This window comes from Amia ocellicauda, unplaced genomic scaffold (genome assembly GCF_036373705.1).
Source record: "Amia ocellicauda isolate fAmiCal2 unplaced genomic scaffold, fAmiCal2.hap1 HAP1_SCAFFOLD_281, whole genome shotgun sequence".
NCBI classification, from domain to species: Eukaryota; Metazoa; Chordata; class Actinopteri; order Amiiformes; family Amiidae; genus Amia; species Amia ocellicauda.
This window is the reverse complement of record NW_027102845.1, coordinates 22276-36203: the sequence shown is the minus strand read 5'-3', so window position 1 is coordinate 36203 and position 13928 is coordinate 22276. Positions and strand designations below refer to the sequence as shown.

General features: G+C 41.2%; 1 non-coding gene across 1 annotated transcript; it reads right to left on the bottom strand.

The window, feature by feature from the left end:
• Nucleotides 1–13024: 13024 nt before the first annotated feature.
• On the bottom strand, nucleotides 13025–13139 carry LOC136727691 (U5 spliceosomal RNA). The gene has a single exon (XR_010808505.1). It is a non-coding gene; the product is annotated as a U5 spliceosomal RNA (small nuclear RNA).
• Nucleotides 13140–13928: the final 789 nt, after the last annotated feature.

Genomic DNA, 13928 nt, shown 5'->3' with positions numbered 1-13928 from the left:
AAATTCTCAGCAGACATCTGTAGGCTATTTCGGCACTGGGTGATCTTTCATTACTGACAGGAGTTTCTAACAAACCAACCTTGTTGACCCTTTACTTGTGCTGCTAAATCTAATCTGCTCAGTCTGTATACAAACTACTTCTAATGCTAGTATTAATATAAAACATTATATAGTTATCACAAAACACTTTCTTCAACTTCCTATACAGAGTCTTCATTCTCTGCTGTTTGGCAATAGAGCAAAGCAGAAAGAAGCCAAAAAGTTATGTTTGTCAGTTACAAGCAAATCCCCTTAGGGGTTAGGAAGATTTGACGCTGCGTTTTCAGCTCCTTCATCCCAACCCTTCCCCGTGGGGTGTATATGTGTGTACGGCGAGTGTAAGGGTGTCCCTGCTGTCTGGGAGAGCGATAAGTGTGTGTCCCTAAATGTGAATGTACAGAATGTCCTGAAGGTGTCTCATGGAGCAGAGTGACCTTTGTAATAGTATCTTTCCAATGCATCCTTTGGTTTTCCTTGAGTCATGAGGTTTATTGCCTTTGATACTAAATCCATTTGTCCTCAGTCACATGGAGCCTCCAGAACCAAGGGGATAGAATAAGATTTGTGTCAATGGGTGTGTGAGTTTTGCTCCTCCCGAGTGAGGGACGGTGTCGTTTAGTAGAAATTTAGAGAAAGTCTGCCAACGAGGGTGTTTTAATTGCAGCTGTAACCATAGTAGATACATTATGAGGTTTACAAAGTTGTTGAGATGCTCTTTGAACAGTGTATTTAAGACATAAAAAAGAAACATACAGACATAGCAGAATAGTAACTACCGATATCAATCCATGTAACACAATCATACCCAGATTACCAAAGGTATCAGCAAGCCATCCCCAGAGGGTTTTTCCTCCGGAGGACTGGTGTATCTTTGTAGTTGCTTTGATTATTCTGATCCATCTTTGGTCTAAAGTACCATTCTCCTGTGATGCCTAAGGCATAATCATATGCATACCGTACATTAGAGGCAACTCTAAGTTGTGAATAATCAGAAAATCCTGGAATTGGAATGGGGATCATTGGAACCCCTTTCTTAGTGTCGTGTGGAATGTGGGAACAAACCCAACATTTTGTTTTATTAAGGGCATTTGCATAGGTGCGTGTCATTTGGATACATTTGTTATCTGTCCATGATTCAACTAAGGACATACTCATAATTTTTGATTACTTCTCCTGCTGTTGTTATAAACCCTCTACGTTCCCAGGTTGCCATATAGTCGTGTACTACTCCAAATGCATAGTGACTGTCAGTGAAAATGTTAACTTTAATGTCTTTCGCTATTTTTAATGACTCAGTCAGCGCCACGAGTTCTGCCACTTGGGCTGAACAGTGTCCTGGCAGGGATCCTGTTTTTACGACGGTGCTATCATCCAATACCACCGCCCACCCAGTGTGGGGAATTCCATCTTTTATTTTCCTGGATCCATCAACATATAGTTCCAAGTCAGGGTCTGTGAGGGGGTTTTCTAGGAAGCGACTGTGGTCCTCCTGGAGAACCAGCTCAGAGCATGTATGCTCTTCTCCCTCCCCTAACATCCCATCTGCTGGGTTTACTCGTGTGTCTTTTATTATTTGTATGGATTTATCTCTGGGGAGCAAAACAGCTTCCCATCTAGCTCGTCTACTATCGGAGACTGAACGCAATTTGCCGGTGTGTAATAATTCAACTAACGTGTGTCCTGTGTGCAGAATCAACTGTGTGTTCATTACAATCGAATCGCATGCCTGCACTGCCCAAGAGGCGCAGTCTACTGCTGCCATACAGCGATGCATGCCTGCTGCTACCGTAGGTTGCTTTGTGGAGTAATAGGCGACGGGACGTGTCGGAACTGCTGTATAATAGATCCCATCTTGGGAACAGTAGAGGTGAAATGGTTTAATATGATCTGGTAACCCGAGGGCGGGGGCATTGCTGAGAGCCTGTTTTATTACACGATAGGCTATTTCCTGTTCATGTCCCCAGTCTATGGGGTCCAAGGGAGCCGGGCTCCCTTTGATTAACGCCTGTATCGGACCTGTGGCTTGTGTGAAATTAGGGATGAAAGTGCGGCAATCATTAAGGAGCCCCATAACTTTACGCACAGCCCTAACATTATGTGGTTTTGGCATATTTAGAATGGCTTCTTGCCTATTATGCGTCATAGATTTTTGTCCTTGTGAAATGTTGTGTCCGAGATATTGAACCTTAGTTAAGCCTATTTGTGCTTTCTTAGGGCTTGCTTTAAATCCTGCCTTTTGTAAGACACCGAGGACTCATCAGGAGACGCAATCAAAAGATCATCCACGTACTGGATGATTAAACTATTCCAGGGTGTCAGATCCATTCCTTCTAAGGTCTTGGCCATTGCCTGGTGAAAGAGTGTCGGACTGTTGTGAAATCCCTGTGGCACTCTAGTCCATGTGTACTGTTTGTCACATACAGTAAACGCAAATTTATCTTGGGAATCAGAGTGGAGTGGCAGGCTCCAAAATCCATTGCTAATATCCAGGACGGTAAAAATAGAGTGTTCAGGTTTCAAATCATTTAATATAGTGTTGGGATTGGCTACAATCGGGTGTAACCGGGGTGTAACTTTATTCAATTGTGTGTAATCAATTGTGAGTCACCATGAGCCGTCTGGTTTTGCCACTGGCCAGATTGGAGAATTAGTGGTTGAATGCGTTTCGCGTATTATTCCTTCATTTTGCAATGTTTGAATAATTGTCTGAACTGCTGTAAAAGCTTCTGGTTTAATAGGATACTGTTTATGTGCTTTGTGTACTGGACCTGGGATTACTATAGGTTCAATTTGTGCCAGACCACAATCTAGTTTATGTGTTGCCCAAACATCAGGAAATTCCTGACATACGTGTCCAAGTGGTGTGTCTGGCCATATATGAGGTGTTGACGGTGTGAGTGAGATACTAGCACAATTTGTTGCGTATCTTTGTGTATTCTTTTTATTCCCGTGTGTATTGGTCCATATTATGCAATTATTATTAGCATCCACTAGTGCGCCGGCTTCTCTAAGGATATCTATACCTAATATTGTCCCCTTTAATACAGGTAACGAGCTGAGATTAGGAGCACTCCCTTTAAGAGAGTGCTCCTAATCTCAGCTCATTACCTGTATAAAAGACACCTGTCCACAGAAGCAATCAATCAATCAGATTCCAAACTCTCCACCATGGCCAAAGAGCTGTCCAAGGATGTCAGGGACAAGATTGTAGACCTACACAAGGCTGGAATGGGCTACAAGACCATCACCAAGCAGCTTGGTGAGAAGGTGACAACAGTTGGTGCGATTATTCGCAAATGGAAGAAACACAAAATAACTGTCAGTCTCCCTCGGTCTGGAGCTCCATGCAAGATCTCACCTCGTGGAGTTTCAGTGATCATGAGAACGGTGAGGAATCAGCCCAGAACTACATGGGAGGATCTTGTTAATGATCTCAAGGCAGCTTGGACCATAGTCACCAAGAAAACAATTAGTAACACTATGCAGTGAAGGACTGAAATCCTGCAGCGCCTGCAAGGTCCCCCTGCTCAAGAAAGCACATGTAGAGGCCCGTCTGAAGTTTGCCAATGAACATCTGAATGATTCAGAGGAGAACTGGGTGAAAGTGTTGTGGTCAGATGAGATCAAAATCGAGCTCTTTGGCATCAACTCAACTCGCCGTGTTTGGAGGAGGAGGAATGCTGCCTATGACCCCAAGAACACCATCCCCACCGTCAAACATGGAGGTGGAAACATTATGCTTTGGGGGTGTTTTTCTGCTAAGGGGACAGGACAACTGCACCACATCAAAGGGACGATTGACGGGGCCATGTAGCGTCAAATCTTGGGTGAGAGCCAGTCTCCAGACCTTAATCCCATAGAAAATCTGTGGAGGGAGCTGAAGGTTCGAGTTGCCAAACGTCAGCCTCGAAACCTTAATGACTTGGAGAGGATCTGCAAAGAGGAGTGGGACAAAATCCCTCCTGAGATGTGTGCAAACCTGGTGGCCAACTACAAGAAACGTCTGACCTCTGTGATTGCCAACAAGGGTTTTGCCACCAAGTACTAAGTCGAAGGGGTCAAATACTTATTTCCCTCATTAACATGCAAATCAATGTATAACTTTTTTGAAATGCGTTTTTCTTGATTTTTTTGTTGTTATTCTGTCTCTCACTGTTAAAATACACCTACCATTACAATTATAGACTGATCATTTCTTTGTGAGTGGGCAAACATACTAAATCAGCAGGGGATCAAATACTTTTTTCCCTCACTGTATATATATATATATATATGTGATTTGATGTGTATTCTTATTTGATTTCCTCCCTCCTCAGGAATCACTGATAAAACATTGTTATTTGAAGGAGAACCTGACCACTTAATTCCCTCCATATCGGAAGTCCTGCAATGATCCATGTGCTGCTTGGAGGTGCACCAGAAACGGCCAGTCTTGATATTTATGATTGTCCAGATATTGATGTCCGTGAAACAATCAAATTAGTAAGTATTTCAATGGTTGAAACTTGTGTTTGCTCTGTATTCTAAGTTTCTGTGCCTTAGGGAACCTTTGTGACATACTAAAAGGACATACTGGTAAGATGTTGGGCACTTTTCAAACAACAAAAATGGCATTTGGTTAGTTATAAGGGACATTTATACCAGTCTGTGCAAATATCTATGCATATTCCAATGTTTGCTGCAGGACTTACAGATTGAGTGAGGGGGTCAATATGTTTGATTCAGAACTAACCACTGCTTCTTCAATTTTGTTTTAAACATAATTTAAAAGAAAAGTGGGCTATACATTGGTCTTGATAAAAGGAGCAGTGGTCCCTGAAGCAATTATTTTAGTTTTTTGGTCACAATTCCTAAAACCCATTTTCTGTAAAATATGTTATCAACTTGCATTAATATATTATCCAAAGTACAATCATACTAATCATGAAGATGTTCGTATTATTATATTCTAAGGGTTCTAGTCTATTGTGTATTGTGTTTATTATTAGGCCCTTCTCTTATGTTTTACAGTTGTTATTATTATTCCATACAATACAGGGATTAAATTAAGTATTTTAACCACAAACTTGAAGACAAAGTCTTTGAGGAAAGCAGGGCCCTGTTCGTTCCAAGGGTCAAGTTTCTTAAGACTCAAATAGCTATTTAAATGACTTTCGTATTCAGTCGACTTAGTCAATTGTCCAGCTGGATGGCTGGGCACAGGTGGGCATGTGCAGTCTGTAAAGTTCTTTATTTAATAAAGTCCTTTAAAAGAATTCTTCCTACGGCTCAATCTCCTTCTCCCAGTTTAACCCTTCTGTTGCTGGCAAAGACTTAGTTGGTTTCTGGTTCCGGTTCTGGCAACAGAGATACAAGTTGAGCTGTGGCAGCGAGTTACTGGTTTAGGTGAGAGAGAGATAGAGATGCCGTGCGTTATCCTTTATAGCCCTGTCAGATCAATAGGAGATTGGTTCTTTAGTTTGTGAGATTGGATTTCGGTTTCAGCCCCCAGTGTCCTATTGGAGGGGGGCTTGATTTATGACTGATGTCAATCCATGCCATCTTTTGGAAATGCCGGTTGGCACGGGTTCGTAGCTCTGTGTCGGGATTTCGGCTCTCGTCCATTTCAAAGAGTTTTTATTTCCTACAGGCCCCCTTCCCCAGACATCTCACAGCAGGGATTCCAAGCTATTTGGCCCATTCTCGGTGCCATCCTCCCAAGACTGTCACTTTGATGTAAACCAGTTCACATGCTGATGAGTTAAGGAAATCTGATAAATTTGGGGGGGAGAGGTCTTCTTTAGATCAGTGCTTCAGCTCAGAGCTAAAATGCTCTTATCAGAATACACCCAACATAACGCTACACTGGTTAATTCTGTTCTGGGAAAACCACAATCCTGCAGGTTTAATAAGTCTCTCTACACATCAGTCCCTGAGTACCTTCAACCAATGGTCATTTTGACCAATTAAGCCCAAGAATTAAGTCAATTAAGTTGTCAAGGACTACCCAGTGAAGACGTGAACTCACGACTAGGTCACACTGTGAGCTCACCAGAGCAGACATTACACTGAGCTCACTGTGAGCTCACTTAGCGCTTTTCCAGCGACATGGTGCCGGTGCTGGAGCCGGAGCTGCTGCTCGGCCTGGGATCCAGCTGATCTTTTTTGAACCGGCCCGCTTTTCCACCGGTTTTGACGTCACTGGATGTGGGCGTTCCCAAGCATGGAGTAGAAGTGGAGAAACACAGCAATAGTAATCAGCACCGAGGCGACTGCGTCTTTAAACCCCATTTAACATCACAATCAAACTCATTCCGCGTCTATGGCAAATCGTAACCCTAATGTTACAAATGTTCCCTAAATATGTGTTTTGCAGAATACACAAGCAAACGTTATGGAATATCAGCATTTTATCGACACACATGATAGAACTTATTGTTCTTTAACATTGATGAGAATAATTAACATGAATAAACTTACTGCTGAAGATGTAACCCTTACCCAGTGGCTAACCCTAACTATGTTACAAATGTTACCTAAACACTTATTTTGCAGGATCAATAAAAAATTGTTAGGATTTTTTAAACTTTTACTGACACACATAGTTAATAGCAATGTGTTATAACTTTACCGAAAATAATAATCTGTATATCTTTAATTGTTTAGACGTTATTAAGATATAATGCATCTTTCACATAGGGAACATTTGTAACATGTTAGGAAAAACAAACAAATGATTTGAAAATATTCATAATTACAGCATACAATTTGTCAGGCTTCATAAGAATGGTATTTATAACATACTCTGTAAAAATCAAGCAAATAGCATTTGTGGTTCACGAGAAAATATATATATATAATCAAAGCTATCAGACTATAGCAGCCGGTGTATGAAGACACATACGATTATACAGCATTATTTGGCAGCTTCACAAGACCTAATTTGAAACGTTGTTGGTAAGTTAGATAATTAGTGGGGACCCTCTATTTGCAGTTTTTCCCCTCCATAATTGCTAAAATAAAGTTTTACTGACATTTTATTGACCCTACCACTGCATAGGGCACATCTGTAACATGAACGCTACTGAATGGCACATACATTGAAAACTACGGAGAACTGAGACAAATCCACTTTACACTTCATAAATAATCTTAAAACGTTTCCAACCAAGGCAACACCCACTTGAAATACGTTCATTCTCATTTTTGGTAAACAAAAAGAGAGATTGTTACATATGTTCCCTATGATGCATCTACAGAGAGAGAGAGACAGACAGACACTCTCTCTCTCTCTCTCTCTCTCTCTCTCTCTCTCTCTCTCTCTCTCTCTCTCTCTCTCTCTCAGCTGGGAGTGTGTGGGAGGGGTCTGCAGTGAGCGGGAGTGCTGCTGAGAGCTCTGTCCTTTGGCTGCGTTTTTTTTGTTGCTTTACTTTTTTCAGTTTGTTTATTTTGTCTTCTGTTTTCAGTGCTTTTCTTATTGTGGGGGAACAGGGGAGGGGAGGGGGGAGTACCGGTAGTTCTTCCCGGGTCGGGGGGTCGGACCCCCTGAATGCGTCTTTTGAAAAACTGACCCGACGCCATGGAGTCAAGATCGCTCCGGTGCAGTTCTGCCCCCTAGAGCAGTGTGTGTTAGCGGTTGGGGAGGTAGCAGGGTGTGAAAATATCAAGTCTGCTGCCATTGTTATCTTCTTAAAAACCACTGATCTGCTCAATCAGCTAGTGGCTAATGGCACAGTGTTAGACGACACTTTCACCCCGGTGTTGCCGCTCGCTGCTCCTGCCCGGAAGGTAACGCTGTCTAACGTCCCTCCGTTCATCCGCACCGGCTCGGGCAGCTGATGTCCGGCATTAAGAGGGTCCCGCTGGGCTGCAAAGCCCCGCAACTGAAACACGTCGTGTCCTTCCGAAGGCAGCTGTATATGATCCTCAATAACATCAATGAGGATCTTAATGTCATTTTTAAATTTAAGATCGACAATACCGACTACGTCGTGTTCGCTACTTCGGAGTCCATGAAGTGTTTCAGGTGTGGGAGCGAGGGGCATGTCATGAGGAACTGTCCCGAGCAGGACAGGGAGCGGGAGAAGGAGCGGGGCGACGCGGGGAGGAATAGAGACACCGGCCCGCAGCCACAGATGCAGCGGGCAGACAGAGATCGAGCCCCGGCGGAGGAGACAGTCGCCGGTCGGACCGATGGTACCACTGATGCCGTGACGGGGGAAGAGCTGCCCGGAGGCGATGACGCACAGCTGGGGGACGGGGTCGAGGCAGCGGGGGATAGTGACGACCGAGACGCCGGGGGGAGATGGTGTTGAGGCGGTGCACGGGGCGCTGGTTAGTGACGAGGAACAACCTCAGCAGCCAGCAGACGGGCGGACAGACACACAGGGTGTAGCCGAGGAGGAGGCAGGGCCAGGCTCGGCGGTACAAGCCGAGGCGCCGGGTGGAAAAAACGCACTAAGAAGGTGCTGGGAGGGAGCACGGACGGTGTTGGTAAATAGTGGCAGTAAAAGAAGTGGTGGCACAGTAGTGAAGCTGGGGTAGCGAGCGGCTTGGTGGGGAAAGGTCCGGCTACACGCTGGAGCATCGCGGCTCGGAGTGACAGTGAGGGCGGCTTCACGGATTCCTCTCTCGCCTCCTCGTCCTCGGTGAGTCAGAGCTGCAGTGAAGGATATCAGGAGGTTTTTAGAGAAAACGAAGGGAAAGAGGTCTGTTGTAGTGGAGCAGTTTTTCCCAGATCGTGCACGCCTGCTGGCCTCTATTAAGTTTTTACAGAAACCCTGACCTATCAATTTGTACAACACTCACTGAAAACCATGGTTGGGGTCAATTCCTGTTTTTCAATTCCAATTCCTCCTACAAATCAATTCAAAATTGCAATTACTTTTTGCATTCACAGAATATTCTTTATTGGAATTGAATTGAAAAGGGAATTAAAAATTGAATTGGAATTGACCCCAACCCTGTTGAAAACAAAACAAAAAATACAGATCTGGTTCTTCAAATCTTCACTCTGGTTTCATTCTGTGTCGTAGTTCATTTATCTTGCTGTTAATTGCACCACCAATTACACTCTTTGGGGTACTGGGCAATTTTTTCAAGGTAGCCCCTAAAAAACATGTATCACATAGATTTAATGACTTGCACATAGATATATAAAAATCTTTTAATAAACATACCACATATCTTTGAGAAGGGTTCATTAGTTACATATTGCCACAGTAAATCAACATTTTTGTGTGTGGGTGTATTTAAACGTTTTGGTGTATGCTCTTAAACTTGTCTTACACTAGTTCATAGTAAAATCTGTACTTGGCGAAGCAGCTATGCAAAGGCAGTCTTTTCTCCATTAATACCTTGCTTAAGCATTACATTGATGTGGCACAACTGGACTGAAATGTGAAGTATTTGCTCAAAAGTCAAATTTAAATGAGACATGAAAGTTTATATTGTCAAGGATCCCATGGCACTATTCATTATTATTATGTATTAATATGTCTGAAGCATTAATCCAAGGTGATTTACAAGGTGTTGTTGAAAGAGTGACGTGGCTGAATTCTAAGTCAGGCTTCCCTCAATCAGGTCTAACAAATTTGTTATGACTCCACCTTTACTGCTGTGTAGTAATCTGCTGGTACAAAATGGCTGCACCCCAGAGGGTGGTGGGTGAAGTGAGTCTGTAGAGCACTTCGGGATCTTTCCAGCTGCTACATGTAAGGTATTATTATTTATTAATAAATTAACTCTAGTCTCTGAAACTAAAACAAAGGCCAAAGGAACATTTCAAATGCTAACCCTTTGTGTTCTATACAGTTAAAAAGGAGAGTTAGAAATTTTGTACAACAGCATTTACATACCATATATGGCTTCCACCTTTAAGCGATCCAGAGGTGTCTTTTTCTCCGAAGTTGGATCTCTCTTGCTGCCACCACCACGAAGATTGCTCTTTAATAATGTTGGAAAGTCAAAGACAGCAACCGTCAGGGTTCTTGCATATGACGTATTCGTGCTGCACCTCTCTGCAAGGATCCAGGACAGTTTGTCAATGTAAACTCCAGTGCCTGGGAATATTTCCACCTAAAAGACAATGGTAAATAAAAAACAAGTTTATCCCCAAACTATTCTTATATTATGTTAAGTGGAATACATTATCAGTAAGGCTGTGATTTTGTTACAGAAATGTGTTATTAAAGACCACAGTATGTCTCAATTCTAAGTTTATTAATTTACAGACATAATAAAGTCAGTGAATCTGTGACACCCATAATTCAATTACATTCTTATTATCAACTATAACTATGAATATAACTGATAATGTAGCATCATTAGATTGTTTACAACCAATATTTGTTTTCAATATATATATTTTTACCTTGTCTTTGTAATATTGTAGACCAAGAGTGTTATACCTGTTTTGGTGATTCTTTGTCAGATTCAGAACAATTTGCTGTGGGGCTGTCAGAACCACTTGATGGTGACACACTTTTGTCTTCATTGCTGATAAATGTGGCTTTTGTTACAATTTTTTTCAGATTGTCCAAAAGGTCTGGAATCTCTGGAGAAAAAAACCTTAGTATTAAATGATAATCATTTCTAGTAATATATTTAATACAAAGTGAAAACAAAACCATCAATGCCTGCAATTATACTTGAGAGACTTGCTCTATGTTATTGGCAAACTGACCTTTTTGTGGGTCATTAACATTAGCTACGAAAAAAATAAAAAAGATAAAATACAAGAATTACCAGGTCTAATGTAATGCATATAGTCATTAATGTAGGATTATGAAGTTATGTTGAAAAACTTTATTTAATAATCAGTATTATTAAACTATTAGACAGTGCACATTAAGAGTCTGTATTGTGGTTCTAGATTACTTCAGTATGATCAACTATAATACATTACTCTGGAATCTAAATTACTGAAGAATAACATTTATCAAGGTAAGGAATTATTTGCTATAAATAAAAAAACTTACCATCAACCATACGGTTTCGAAGACATTGGTTTTCATTTTTAAGTCTTTTTAAGTGTTTTCCTTTTCGAGCTGCTTAACGTTTTGCTGTAGCTCAACTTCACTGGACTCTTTAAATGTCTGTAGAATATGACGGGATCTAATTCTTGAAGCTCCATCGGTTTTCTTTCTTATTTTGTGCTGTATTCAGAGAGGAAAAGAGTTTAAAATGAAAATATATATATATATGAATATGATTAAAAAAAAACAATCCTGCAATACATTTATTTAATATTTGCAGTAATTATCTCACCGGTAACTGTGGTTCATCAAGGTCACTATCATCTGAAATTTGAAGTTTTTTGTTTGGTTTAGGTACTCTCTTCATTTTAGGACAGGGCATTTTTGTTAGGTCATTAAGTTTTCTTCTTAGTTCGCCTTCTTTTCCTAAAATAAAAATAAAATAAATAAAACCCTGCATTATGTCCACAGATATTTGGGGATTATATTTATTTGTCATAAAAATACTGTGCTTTGACCATACAAATTAAGATGAACAGCCAACACTGAATCAAAACTGAAGTTAAATTATATCTGGTTTAATTTATTTTGTGATTTGGGGGATTTTATTGTAAAGCACAACACACAATAAATCGTTCTTACAAATGCCAGTCAAATATGACGAGTTTTTAGCGCCCTCACCACCACCTACCATGTTATAAGAGTATGTTAGAAGTACAACACATTAATAACTTAAACATTCATTTCAAATATACTGTGATTGTATATATCAAATAGCATGTAAAGACTTTAATGTTTTTTTTTTAAATAAACATTGTTACCAGTCATAATGATCTGCGCTTCATGGACAGGCCATCCACCTTTTGGAGGTTTGTTCGTGTCTCTCCACTCTGCTCTGAAGTTTCGAGTCGTCTCTTCGTCATCATCAGCAATGCTGAATAAATCAAAATTGCGAAAGCAAGCAGTGGGAATCACGCTGTAAGAGTCTTTGTCGACCCCGCTTTCCCACTTCACCAACGCGTGCATCACCGCCATACTACCTTCACCTTCTCGTCCGTTTTTTCTGCGCCTTTTTCCCCCGACAAGTCACGGCACAAAAAACAGTCCCGCTCTGCATTCTGGTACTTGGCGTTCTTAATAACACCAACAGGGTGTAATCGCATAGACCACTCGAGCATAAAGTACTACATATCCCATCTGTTACAGTTTTTTTTCATCTTCTGAAACTGCAATTTAGCACTTTCAACTGTTTCTTAGTGATTCCTAGAATTACTAACCGGTATTGTAGTCAATGTGTTTATAACCTTTTTTGTTTAACGATTTGTGTGTTATCCTATGGGATCCCATGGTCTTTGATTTGGTCACGGAAGTGATTTGTCTTTGATTTGTTGATCTAGAGTTGAATTTTAATTAGTTTTTCCCTTTTGTATAATTAGTGTAGTGCTACATTTAGTCTTTGTTTTTAAATAAATTTGACAATTTATATCTTTGGAATTGGTGTCTGCGTCCAATTATTACAGAAATTGAGTTCTACAAGACTCCAGGATTCGTGATAAGGTGATACTATGAATTCACTTCTTTAATTGAAATGTATAAGTGTACCTTACGCTACATATATGTATGTATGTATGTATGTATGTCCAATTGCTTTGACAATACAAATGAATTGAATTGAGAGGGAGAGAGAGAGAGAGAGAGAGAGAGAGAGAGACAGACAGACAGACTGACAAACAGAAAAACAGACAGACACAGACACACACACACACAGAGCCAGCCAGCCAGCCAGCTCAGCGATGACATCACGAGCCTCTCTCAGCTGACTGCTATGACATCACAGAGCACGTACATTCCGTTGCTTGCCGTCTGTCAACCACTCAGTCACTGCCAGCCAGACTGGCTGGCTGGCTGGATGGGGGGGCTGCTTGCTGCTGCTGCGTACCTTAGCAAGCTTATTTGCTTGACCGGCCTTCCTACTCCTCTGCCCACATGCCCACCTATGCCCGATCTGCTGTTCACCTGGATCACAGCTCCGCCCCAACAAGGCAGAGCCCCCCAAGAATGGTACAAACTCACCCACGATCCCCTCCACGGAAAGCTTTAGCAAAAGGCAAAAGCATTATACGTAATGAAGAGGAACCCGAGTCCAAGACGCATCCGACCAGCCATACATATTTGTGTGTATTAAAGATCACATTTTCTTAAATTTAGTTTTTCTGTACTTTATTACATCTTATTGTGATTTATAAAAGTATTGTTTCTTTTCCATATGTATGTATGTATGTGTGTGTGTGTGTGTGTGTGTGTGTGTCTGTCTCTGTGTGAAAGTTAGTGTGTGTGTCTGTACGTGTGTGTGCCTGTCTCTGTGTGAAAGTGTGTGTGTGTGTGTGTGTATATGTCTCTCTGTGAAAGTGTGTGTGTGGGTGTGACAGTGTGTGTGAGTGTCTGTCTGTCTGTCTGTCATGTAACTCGCACATCTGTGAGGGCACCATTTTTGCAGAAGAGATGTACACATTTTGGAGCAACATATGCTGCCATCCAGACATCATCTTTTCCAGTGACGTCCCTGCATTTTCAAACAGATCACATTTTATTACACTTTGTTTATCTGTACTTTATTACATCTTATTGTGATTTATACTTGTAATGTTTCTTTTCCATATATATGTATGTACAGTGGGGGAAAAAAGTAATTGATCCCCTGCTGATTTTGTACGTTTGCCCACTGACAAAGAAATGATCAGTCTTTAATTTTAATGGTAGGTGTATTTTAGCAGTGAGAGACAGAATAACAACAAGAAAATCCAGAAAAATGCATTTCAAAAAAGTTATAAATTGATTTGCATGTTAATGAGGGAAATAAGTATTTGACCCATTTTCAATGCCCTGGCTTAGGGTTCTCACCCATGATTTGACGGTACATGGCCCCGTCCATCG